This window comes from Apodemus sylvaticus, chromosome 5 (assembly GCF_947179515.1).
Source record: "Apodemus sylvaticus chromosome 5, mApoSyl1.1, whole genome shotgun sequence".
NCBI classification, from domain to species: domain Eukaryota; kingdom Metazoa; phylum Chordata; class Mammalia; order Rodentia; family Muridae; genus Apodemus; species Apodemus sylvaticus.
Genome location: NC_067476.1, coordinates 8,673,739 through 8,685,809, shown reverse-complemented (window position 1 = coordinate 8,685,809; position 12,071 = coordinate 8,673,739). Strand labels below are relative to the sequence as shown.

The 12,071-nt window shown below is 48.3% G+C and overlaps 1 protein-coding gene across 3 annotated transcripts in view; it reads right to left on the bottom strand.

Annotated features, from left to right (window-relative positions):
• Rapgef1 (Rap guanine nucleotide exchange factor 1) overlaps positions 1-12,071 on the bottom strand; it is a 122,474-nt gene that overhangs the window by 84,769 nt on the left and 25,634 nt on the right. The window lies entirely within an intron of this gene.

Sequence of the window (12,071 nt, the reverse complement as noted above, 5' to 3'; positions counted from 1 at the left end):
AAAAAAGTAAGGCGCCCTCAGCTTCTCTTGACTGGAAGAGGCTTGTAGCCACTGCCACATCTACCCCTGGGGACCCATTACTTAGCATAGACCCAGCTCAGGTTCTGACATAGCTGTCTATGGTGCCAGGTCAGACACCATATGGTGCCAGGTCTAACAGTGCCAGGTCAGACACATACACACACACACACACACACACACACACCCCAGGATGCTCTCCCACCACATCTGGCAATTAATTTTCACATAAGTAGAAAATTAACTTCTCAGCCTTGACAGTGCATATATATTTGTCCCAAGAGCTTGATGACAGCACCCTGTGGGCTGCTTGGAGCAAGTGTTAGTTAAACCAAATGAGGACACCTGGCAGAGCGGTTTGGTAAATCACACGAGTCACTCATGGATGGAGGCTTCCTGGGACCTCCTAATGAGAACATTCTCATTAGGAGTCCAATTGCCCATGAAAAGAAAGAAAAATGAACCATGAGGAAGTCCTTACTCCTCAGCTGGTTTATGTAGTTCTCTTGTGGGGCAGAGCTGCCTGAAGAGGATGTGCAGAGACACAGTGCCAGCAAGAGGGACAGCTTTCTAGGTGGACACCATTTATCATCAAACTACTCCTATTAAAAACCCAAGTCCACAAGGTAAGAACTCTGGGGAAGAACTGAATACCTACAACAGTTGAATGGCCATGGTAATAAAAACTGACAAAGGTCCTCCAAGGACCACTGTTCAGTGCTTATAGATAAACCAGCCAGCAACAGGTCTCTAGGGTGCCACATCTCACTGGCTGGTGACCACTGTGTATAGGCCAAGTCTTGGGCCAAAGTCAACCCCACTCCCACTCCAGAGCCCCATTCAAGCACCAGCTCTACCTACCTTTGCCTGGCTTCTATTTTACCCTCTAAGCACCCAGGGACTCTGTCCCACTACCCCATCACAAACTGTCTGCAATAGAACTCAACCTGTGAGTTTCTGAGTCTCTCCAGTGCTGTCTCCCATGCCAGGGTCCTCCTGTCATTTCAAATCACTAATCTGATCTCTCAATAAATCTCATAGGCACACATGCCACTTCAAACACTTTAAGACTGCTCAGCTTGATACTGCCCTTAAGCTCAAGGCCGACAGGAAGACGAGCCACACACCTCTACCTCTCAGGGCCTATGCCCATGATTTCCTGACTCCCCGGGGCAGGGTGGGGGGGGGGGCTGAATTAGCCCTCTGAGCTCAGCGCTGATCTTTCATGGTGTCTGGCCTGTAATTATGTTTCTACCCAGGTCTTTCACTTCTCAGCCTGGATTCCCGTAGACCCTAGAGCACTGGGTCTCAACCTTCTAATGCTGTGGCCCTTTAATACAGGTCCCCATGTTGTGGGGACCCCCACCATAAAATTATTTTTGTTGCTACTTCATAGCTGCAATTTTACTACCATTTCCAGTTGTAATGTAACTATCTGTGTTTTCCGATGGTCTTAGGCTACGCCTGTGAAGGTATTTGATCCTCAAAGGGGTCAGGACCCACAGAGAACCACTGCCCTACAGCAGCCACGGAAACAGTAGGCCACAGTGAATTCTCTGCATCAGGACGCCAGCCATGTACCATGTCCAGAAGATTTGATAAAATAGGAACACAGTTGATTCTGTGTCCCGTGGTTCAGACATGGAGCTCTGGTTTCTACCAAATAGTGCTAACCCTTAGTAAGTGCGCTAATGTTTGCTGAGTAAAATGAAACAAGGAATTAAATTAACCAATGAACTACCCACTCAGTGTCTCGCTTCCTGTCACTGCTTGCACCTCATTGTGAAGCCTTCTTCAATCTCCCCATGTCTGGGGCCATCTAAAAAACACAGGCCACTACACAGGTCAACAGCTAGCTGCCCAGGGATGACCAGCAATGGCAGAGGGTACCCTGGGCAAAACTAGAGAAAACAGGCCACATGGTGCTGATTAGCTCTCAGGTAGAGTCTCCATGACTCCTGGAGGACAGCAGCACTCCTCTGTGTAGCTCAGAAGGGCTAGGGAGGAGCAAGTCCCACCAAACTAGGCCTTGGACCCAGATCTGAGCGTGAGGGTGTCTACTGAGGAGATGAAGCCTAGGGACGCTGGACACCCACCCTCCCCACTACACCCGACCTTTAACAGACTTGCACAGACATTTCACACTAAAACAATTATGGCAAAACTTGTTACACTCCTAGACAGCCATCACTGTCTGGCACTCACTGCTCCCACCACTGGATGCTATAACTGACTGGATGCAGGCTTTCATGAGACTGTGGGGGAGGACCAGGAGCAGCTCAGCTCACTTGTGTGTGTTGGGCAGGAAGCTGCAGATGCCTGCAACATGGTGAATCTCTCCCCAGAACACAGTACTGAGAAGGGAAGGAAGACACAGGTCAGACCACTGGCAAGGTTCTACTGGTTACAGGGCCTCATCTGGGAGGGCACTTCACCTGAACATGAGGACCTGGGACAGGGACAGAGCTAGCATGATGCCAATCAGCTCATGCAGACCAATGCTTTCTTTCAGGTTTAATAAAAAGGTTTTTACATAGCTAGACCAGCTTCCAACTCACAACCCTGCTGCCTCTGCGGCCAGATGCTTCAGCATATATTTACATTTCAAGAGAAGGAAGATGAAGAGGAGGAGGGGGAGGAGGAGGGGGAGGAGGAGGAGAAGAAGGAGAAGAAGGAGGAGAAGAAGAGGAGAAGGGGAAAGAGGAGGAGGAGGAGGAGGAGGAGGAGGAGGAGGAGGAGGAGGAGGAGGAGGAGGAGGAAGAATTTGACAGAGACCCCATGGCTCATGGTTCTGATGTGAATTCTATGTTACAGGTGACTCCAGATACTTCCCAAGGGGACTGTGACTTCATGATGCTCCCCCCATGTTCCAACAGGGAGCCAGATCCTAAGCAAGCAACTCAGCAAAATTCAAACTGTAGCTTAGAAACTAAAGACAGACACCAAGCCGTGCACAGCTCTTCATAGCCTGGGCAGAAAGAAAATAAGCAACGGCCATTGAGGTAAGTGGTGTCTGATGATACAAACCCGGGGAAAGCAGATGAGGAAGCAGAACAGGGTGACTGTGTAAGGAGAGCAGCCCTAGGCTGAGGTGTGCACTGCAGCCCTCATGCTCGGAGTGGCCTATGACCCAGCTCCGTTCTTCCTGCATTCAGGAAGCTGAGGGAAAGGACTTGCCCAAGGATATACTTGTAGGGATGGAGCCAGAGTTCCTGCACCCCACTGCACACATCCCCACCTCTCGGACTGGCCTGGGGAAGCCTAACGTCCAGTGTGCTGAGCGGAGATCAATTAAACGAGCTTTAGAGCGAGGAAGGCCTGGGCAGAGAAGGCTAATCCAGACTTCACACAAGGCGGCCCATGCTGGAGGGAGAGAAAGGAAGCAAGGATGAGGCAGGATGGGAGCCAGAGGCCTGTAGGCAAGGACGCTGGAGGAGGCCTGTGACCTAGGAGAGTCAGCTGACAGGAAAAGTAAAGGAATAGCCCAGAGTGGAAATGGGAATAAAAGCCCTAGATAATAAAAGCCACAGCGACCCCGATGGGGTTCCAGTAAGTGCAGCCCAATAAGATGTAGTCTAACAGGCAGGCCAAAGCAAGCTAATCCCTGCTCCAGATCAATGCTCGTGATGAGATAATTACCAAAACATTATTCATCTGCTCAAAAAGTGAAAGACAGACACCAGGGGAAGGCAAGATAGAGAGAAAAAAGTACCCAGACGCTAGAGACCACAGATGGGGTCCTGACCCTGCCATCCCTCTAGCCTGTGATCTTGAGCTTGGAGACCATGTTTGTATTTGTGGCCTGGGGTAATACTGTGACCAGAGAGTTTCAGTCAGGCTCAAATACACAATGCCCAGGGGACAATGGCATACTCTGCGCAAAAGTGACCCAAAGCATTCCTATCCTGCACCCACATATGTTGGTGAGGAGATTTTACACTCTCCTCTTGGGAGCTAGAAACTGTTCCCCCTCTCTGCCCCCACTCCCTGGCTGGAGACACAGAGGGGAGTCCTGGCAGCTGTCTGCAGGTACCTGAGGGACAGGAGGCCGCAGAGCAACCTAACCAGCAGCTGTAGGAGCACAGACTCCATGCTGGTTAGTCCAGCTCAGCGTGAGAAAGGAGTCGCCCTAGGGAGAGGTCAGTGTGGCATGACAGCAGCTCCTACAGCCAGCAGCGATTCTCTTAACCTTCCTTTTCTACTGTAGAGCTCAGTCACCATCACCTCACTCTGTCCGAGAAGTTCCCTGGACTACTCTCCCCCAACAACTGCCATCTCTGCTCTGTGCAGCAGAGCTCCTGGAAACTGATCATTTAGTAGTTACTCCTTGCTGTGCCCCCTTCACTCTCCGAGCTTCAGATTCTACTGGAGCCATGTAACAAGGCCCCGGTGACTTCCAAGGCGCCAGGGCTTATAGTCAGGTCTCAGCCCTTAGGCACTGGGACACAGTCAGCACCACCTGGCCCCCAGCGCTCTCCCTCCACAGTCATGCTTTCCACACCAGGCTTCCAAGGCACCCATCTGCCCTGTCTGCCTCCCACTTTCTTCCATAGCTTCCTGGAAGCCATTCTAGGTGTCACCTGGTCTCTCCTGCCCATCTTAATGCGGGAGGCTCTGGAGCCCTCGCCTCAGCCTCCACAGTCTCCAGCTTAATTCTCAGGTGAGCTTGCCCACCTTTACGGTGACAAGTTTCAAAAAGCCAACCCTCTCCTGAATCCCACATTCTTTATTTTGTTATCTCTCCCCACTACCACCAGTGTCTGTCTGTCGGTCTGTCTGTCTGTCTCTCTCTCTGTGTATGTATGTGTGTGTGTGTGTGTGTGTGTGTGTGTAGCATATATACACATATGGGAATGCTTGCAGAGGCCAGGTGTCCTGTTCTATTATTGACCCCTGGGACGGGGCTCTCACTGAACCTGGAGCTACTATGGCAGCTGGCAGCCCCAGCAATCATCCTGCCACCGGTCCCTACTGTGCTAGGGTAGCCATTGTGAACACAGCCCCACCTGGCTTTTTATATGGGTGCTTGGGATTTGAACTCAGGCCCTTGCGTTTACACAGCAAGCATTCCTAGTCACTTAGCCCTCTTTGGCATTCTTATACTCAACAGCCTAATGGGCTACCTCCTAGCTTTCTCACAAACATCTCAAACTCGGCTCAACCTCTGCCAGTCCCCTTATCTGTTTCTCTTGTAGCAGCATCCCTGCAGATGCACTGGCTAGAAACTCTTTCTGCCTTTCTCTTCCAGGTGACCGCCCAAATTCTCCCTATCCCAAAGTTCTCCCCCTCAACACATTTCTGCAGCTGGCCTTATATGCTGTCATTCTCCAGCCTAGCTTGTCCCAGGATGCTCCTGGGCTCCCATTTCAAGGTCCTCAGTCTGTTCCTTCTAGAGCATTCTAGCATGAATATATACAACACTTGGGCTTCCTTAGTGTTGGGTATCTACCTTCCGTATAAAGAATCTCTTAAAAGCATCACCTGTCATTAAAAAAGCAGTTGAGGCAGGAAATAGATGGGACACTGGCAAGAAGATGAGAGGATTCTGGGAAAGAGAATAAGAGATTCAAGGGAGAACAGAAGGAACCCTGAGGAGCCGGAGGAGATGGTCATAACCAGCAGGACATAAGAATGAGGACAGACTGAAGAGAAGATTCACCTGGGGAACACAAAGGTCGGAAGCATGAAGCTCTGCCAATGTGAAAGACACATCTTCCACAGAGTGGAAGCATGTCTGCCAATGTGGAAGACACAGAGTAGTTTGAATAGGTTAAATAAGTTACAAGCTAATAGCTTATGGCCTAGACATTAATTAATAAATAATTAGTCTCAAGAGTCATCATTCTGGGAGCAGGGGCTGGGAGGAAAAAACATTTTGTTTTTTAAACAACCTTCTTCCTCCTATGTAAATTAAAAATCCCAAGCACTGACTGCCATCCGGCTCCGCTGCCAGTACAGGACCTACCCCACCCCCCAAGTGACAAACTAGCACTAGTTTGTGTACAAATGTGTAACTCCAGGGGGCAGCAGTGGTTTGTGCTTTTATAATCCATGCCCTGAGCCTAGAACAGTGCCAGTGCCACACATTCAAGGCTATCCAACGGTCTGTAATGGGAACGAGGAAGCAGACTTTCTCCCACTGAGAACACTTTACTTTGGCTAGAACACTTGCAGGAGGACAGATCCACTAAACTTAGTGCCTCGGCCCATTCAGTGGCAAAGAAAACACCAAAGCCTGCAGTCTGGATAAGGTTCTGAAGCCTGCAGTCTGGATAAGGTCCTGGAGTCGCCCCTCCTCTATCTCCCCCTCCTGACAATGAGAGCTTGGGCATGTGGGGTCAGGTGAACCGTTGTAATCACGGGGTAGGCACTGTAGGTGGACACCAAGATCCCCCACAGCCTAGACAAGAATGACAAGATCTTCTCTCTCCTGTGTGAGTGAGAGAGGGACATGCTGCTGACTCCCAGAGGAGCAATGACCACAGAGAGCATCCAAACCGAGACTCTGGAGGTCAGGGGTTGGTAAACATCCTATTATCCAGAATTACAACAGCAGCCTGCAAACAGGGAAGGGTTTTCATAGTTTTAAATGTTTGTGTAAACACCTACATTATGGTTTGGATTTTGTTTCTTCTAAAATCCCACCTGGTCCTTTATGTTACCAGACCCTTACCCCAAATGAACTACAAGACAAATGTCTCAGCTTCTGTCTATGGCCTTCAGGGTTCCTAAAGGTCTTACAAGCAAAATCCCTGGAAAGTAACTGTTGCTCTCGGGTGGCTGACAGCCACTGCAATCACGGCAGATAAGGGCAACAGCGTCTCCACAGCTGGAAAAGAAATCTTGAAACCCGGAAATGTATTTTACGCACATTCCCAGGGTGAAACACTCTAAGCTGGTAGCTCAGGACAGACATTGTTCTAAATTTGGAGCTATCTGATGACAGAGCCAAGTTTCCTTCCCTTTTCTTACCCACACCCAAAGCAACACCCACACTTCTCATGAGAAAAACCCCTTCACACTTACAGTTTCCATTCCCCATAACTGATCCTTGCTGAATAAAAAATCCAATTTATAGAAGGTTGGAGTTACACACCAACTGTGTACAAACAGAATCCAGCGTGAATGTCAATGCTTTGGTATCACACCTGACACACAGGAAGCCACTGGCATTGCCTAATATTACATCCTAGCCGCTACGGGTCACTGCTACACATGCTACGGTGCTGTGTTACATATGGGACACATGACACATGCTATACATTGTATTTTACAGACATTTACACTCTATATGTAAACTGTTTTACATGTTACACATGTGTCATGTTAAATATGAAGCATATGACATACAATGTGCTGTCTCCTATCAGTGCTGCACAGTTCTAACCCCGTTATAACACATATGACATACAATGTGCTGTCTCCTATCAGTGCTGCACACAGTCCTAACCCTGTTATAACACATATGACATACAATGTGCTGTCTCCTATCAGTGCTGCACACACAGTCCTAACCCTGTTACAACACATATGACATACAATGTGCTGTCTCCTATCAGTGCTGCACACAGTCCTAACCCTGTTACAACACATGACATACAATGTGCTGTCTCCTATCAGTGCTGCACACAGTCCTAACCCTGTTATATCACATGACATACAATGTGCTGTATCCTATCAGTGCTGGACACAGTCCTAACCCTGTTACAACATTGGTAAGAGAAGAGATAAGCTACAAGATTTCATATCCTACCTGGTTCTTCCACTGTTAAAATTAGATAATTATTTTAGATTTTTATCCTTCTAACCCAAGGCATGTGATTTCAAAAGCATCCTATATAACCTTTTGTTTTTAAAGGTTTCTTCTCATCCTGAACCTTCTTGTGATATTACTACACATGGTTTTGACCCTCACTCCGACCCCTACTCATCCATCACATTTAGTGACATTCTGAGGTACTACATGAGTTAGCTAATTAAGAGTGCCTTGGCCATTTATTTTGATGTGTTTATTTATAGGCCAGGTCTCATTATGTAGCCAAGGTTGGCCTTCAACTCAAGATCCTCCTGCCCCAGTTTTCTGTATGGATTACTGATGTGTATAACCACACTTGTTCTGTTTATTTGTGGTGCAGAGCTGGTGTCTCATCACTTGGAAGCAGTTGGGAAAAGGACGGTTGGGTTGTTCGCACCCCCAGACCCCCACACTAACAATGTCAGGGCTCCTTGGCTCATTCTACATCTTCAACAGGAGAATAATTTTTAATCATCAATACTCTTTGGGAGACAGAAGACAAAGGGTAATGGTAATCAATGTGCATCCTTAAACAAAGTCTTGTCCTCCTTCACTGAAACCTGGAATTTAAAAGCAACCAAGGAAAGCCCAAAGCAAATCAGAATGTTGAGCCAAACTTCGGCACACTGCTGCTGGCCTGGACGTCCTTTCCTCAGATGACCCGTCACTGTGGCACTACAAGTACAGCTGACATTTTCTAGAAATCTCCAAACAGATGGGACAAGGGTGCTGATGAGCTGTTGACCAACTGGGGAATTTATGTCTCACGTGGGAGAACACTAGCAGATGCCTCTCCTTTGAGAAAACAGCATGGTGAGAGCCTCAAAGCTTTCCCTATGTTCCTGGCTTGGGAATGTGTTGGTGGGAACTTACCCTACGGAAGCCATCCAGCAGCATCACCCAGCTCTGGGCCTGGGGCTCCTCAATGTTGCCCATCTGCAGCGGCCAAAACGGCAGTTTCTGCCTTCAACAGCAGATGGCCAATTTAAAACAGTGTACCACACTACCGAGATGGCATACAGTAGCTATGGGGTCACACAGAAGCCTGACATCTGAGGGGGAAGTTACGCACACATGCTTCTGTCTCGGGAAAACCATGGGTGTGTGCATGTGCAGGGCTCTGGGAAACAACAGCAGCATCTGAGGCTTCTGTCCTCTTGCAAGGTTTTAGGTCCTGTGGGAACTCAGCAGTATTTCTTTTACCACGGCTCCCACCGTTTTTCTTAATAATATAGTATCACAGGTGAGGGAATAGTTCAGGGGCAGGTGCTTGCATACCACACACAAGGTCCGGGATTCCCACCAGTACCAGGAGATGTGTAGGTTATTTTATCTAAAGTAAAGGGCATACTCTTGGTAGCTGACCCTCAAATAACTGGAAAATGAGAATTCAACCCTGGCATGCTGGTTCAAAGTCATGTTCTTAGCCACTGTGTAACTGGAAAAACAAAAACGAAAACAGTACCCAGTAAGGGAAATTGAGTCTCCTAGATAGTATCACAGGCACGACATGTTTTGTGAGTCTGCATCATAAACAATGGTGAGCAGGGCACATGGACATGAAGATTAACCCAAAGGGTCCTTTAAGAGTGTCATCATATCTTCCCTTTGAGAGGACACTGAGAGAGAATTATTCAAGTTTACATAGCTCTGTGAGATGACGGCTCTGCAAGAGAGCCAACCTAAGGCCTATGCCCATGGGCCCAGTAAATGCAGGGCTCCTGCAGTGAGCAATGGATAACAACAGGCATTTCTGACAAGCACTATGCACTTATTAAAGCTATTGCATATTAAGGGCCTCACTGCTCATTTCCCTTAGACACCAGGAAGCAGGCCTACAAATGTGACGCTAGGTCAGTAGTCAGAGTGAGGCTCTGGGCCTTGTTATGTTCTGGATGGACATTTATGTCTTGAGAAAGATGCCTCTCCACTGTGTGCAGGTCTAAACACCTCTGCTGGCTGCAATCCCAACCTCTAACCCCAGCTGTGCTGTCATAGAGCCTCCCCACTAGCCATCACCCCAAGTCTGCCTTTTGCCTGCTGTACTGGCTAGTTTTGTGTGTCAACGACACAGGCTGAAGTTATCACAGAGAAAGGAGCTTCAGTTGGGGAAGTGCCTCCATGAGATCCAGCTGTGGGGCATTTTCTCAATTAGTGATCAAGTGGTGAGGACCCCTTGTGTGTGGTTCCACCTTTGGGCTGGTGCTCTTGGGTTCTATAAGAGAGCAGGCTGAGCAAGCCAGGGGAAGCAAGCCAGTAAGAAACATCCCTCCATGGCCTTTGCATCAGCTCCTGCTTCCTGACCTGCTTGAGTTCCAGTCCTGACTTCCTTTAGTGATGAACTGCAACATGGAAGTGTAAGCTCAATAAACCCTTTCCTCCCCAACTTGCTTCTTGGTCATGATGTTTGTGCAGGAATAGAAACCCTAAGACACCTGCCCAGTTCTTTCCCAGCCCAGCACGCCCCACCTAACCAGCCTATGTGCTGAAGCTTTTCCCAGTCAGCCCTTCCTCAGAAGGTGTTAGTTTCCCTGGATACCACATACCCTGGGTGCAGACAAGTACATCACTTGCATCTCTATTCCTCAGCCCGGTGGCACTGGCTGCTGGGATTTTAGGAAAAGGGTGGGGTAAAGACAGTTCAGTAGTTAGGAGCACTGGCTGTTTTTCCAGAGGACCTGGTTTAATTCCCAGCACCCACATGGTGACTTGCAATAACAATTCAATTTGCAATTGCTGCTTTATCAGTCCACATGAGAATTTCTAGAGCCAATATGAGAAGAGTCTGAAGGACAGCAGAGAGTCAAGATACTCAAATACCACCACACCACATCAATTTTCCAACTTTCTAGCCCACAAACTGATGAGAAAGGCAGACGGGATTTCTTTTCAGACAGACTTCAGAATACAGTAAGGCTTGACCCTCACATATCATCCTTGGCTCTAGGCAAAGGGTCTGCTCAGAGTATCGGCCAACACAGGATACTCAGACAGCAACAGTGTCAGAAGCTCCTTGACCTATCCCAATTGCAGCCAATGTGGACACTGGATTTCCATCCATTCACCCATTCCCTAATGTGTCAGAGACCCCAACCGTGTGGCTTGCCTGAAGTCACCATGTATCTACTAGGAAGGATCTCATCACCTCATTGAAAAGGGACTGGAAATGGCCCTGAGGTCAGGTCCAGAGAGGCTTTAGACTGAGAGGACAAACTTGGTTCCAGGGTGTACCCTACATAAACTGACCAAGCCTCTGGGGAAGGGTGAGGTGGAGAGCAGCAGTCACAGTGGCTCTGCGTACTGTCCCCACCTACTTGAAAAGCTATCACCTATGGCTCCCATTCGGTTAATAACCACAACCAACCAACCCTCAAAACTCTCTGTAATTATTTCCAATGAAAACTCAACTAGTTATGTGAACCTAGCTGTTGCTTGCTTTTATTTTAAACATGCAAAAACACACTGAAGAGGCCTGGGGTGTAGCTTAGTGGTAAAGCGCTTGCCTAGTATGGGCCAGGCCCATACTGGCTGTGTTGCCAGTACTCTTAAGCATAACAAGGATGCCTCAGACCCATCACCTGACCCTGCTGTGTTAAGTCTTCCCCTATTTTGTTCATCTGGAAGTCCTCACATTCAAATGCATCATTCTGCTGAATTGTGCCAGGGTAATTATAGTCAGCACAGCTCTTCAAACACTCCAGTTTGACTGTGCAAAACCAAGACTGTTTCTCCCACATTGCTCAGTGCCAAGAGAAGTAGGGACAGGGACTAGGATGCAGCTCAGAGGCAGGGAGTTGATGAGCACTATCCAAGTGCTGGATTCAATACCCAGCACAGACGAAAGCCAATTTCCAGAACAAGCCCCTACCCACTTCCTATGCCATTCTGTTAAGCTGGAATTCGCTGGAGCACCACTCAGGAACAAGTCTTCATAGAAGCAGCCGACGCTAGACCGATGAAGGAGGTCCGAAAGGCTGAACTAACACACTAATACCCCATTTGGTTTATCTTTAAAGCTGAAAAACTTTCTAATAATCTGGCTCCAGTGGTTCTTGTCAAGCACGCAGGCATTTCTTTCCAGGTGCTTCTCCACTCACAAACACACACTCAGACATATGTTACAGTTGATGCCAAGCACACATCAAATCCACCTGCAGGGTTAGGCACGACCTGGACAGGTGGCTGGGCCCGATGCACATCTGTAATCCCAGCACTGAGGAGGCTGAAACAGGACTACAAATTTGAGGTCAACCTGATG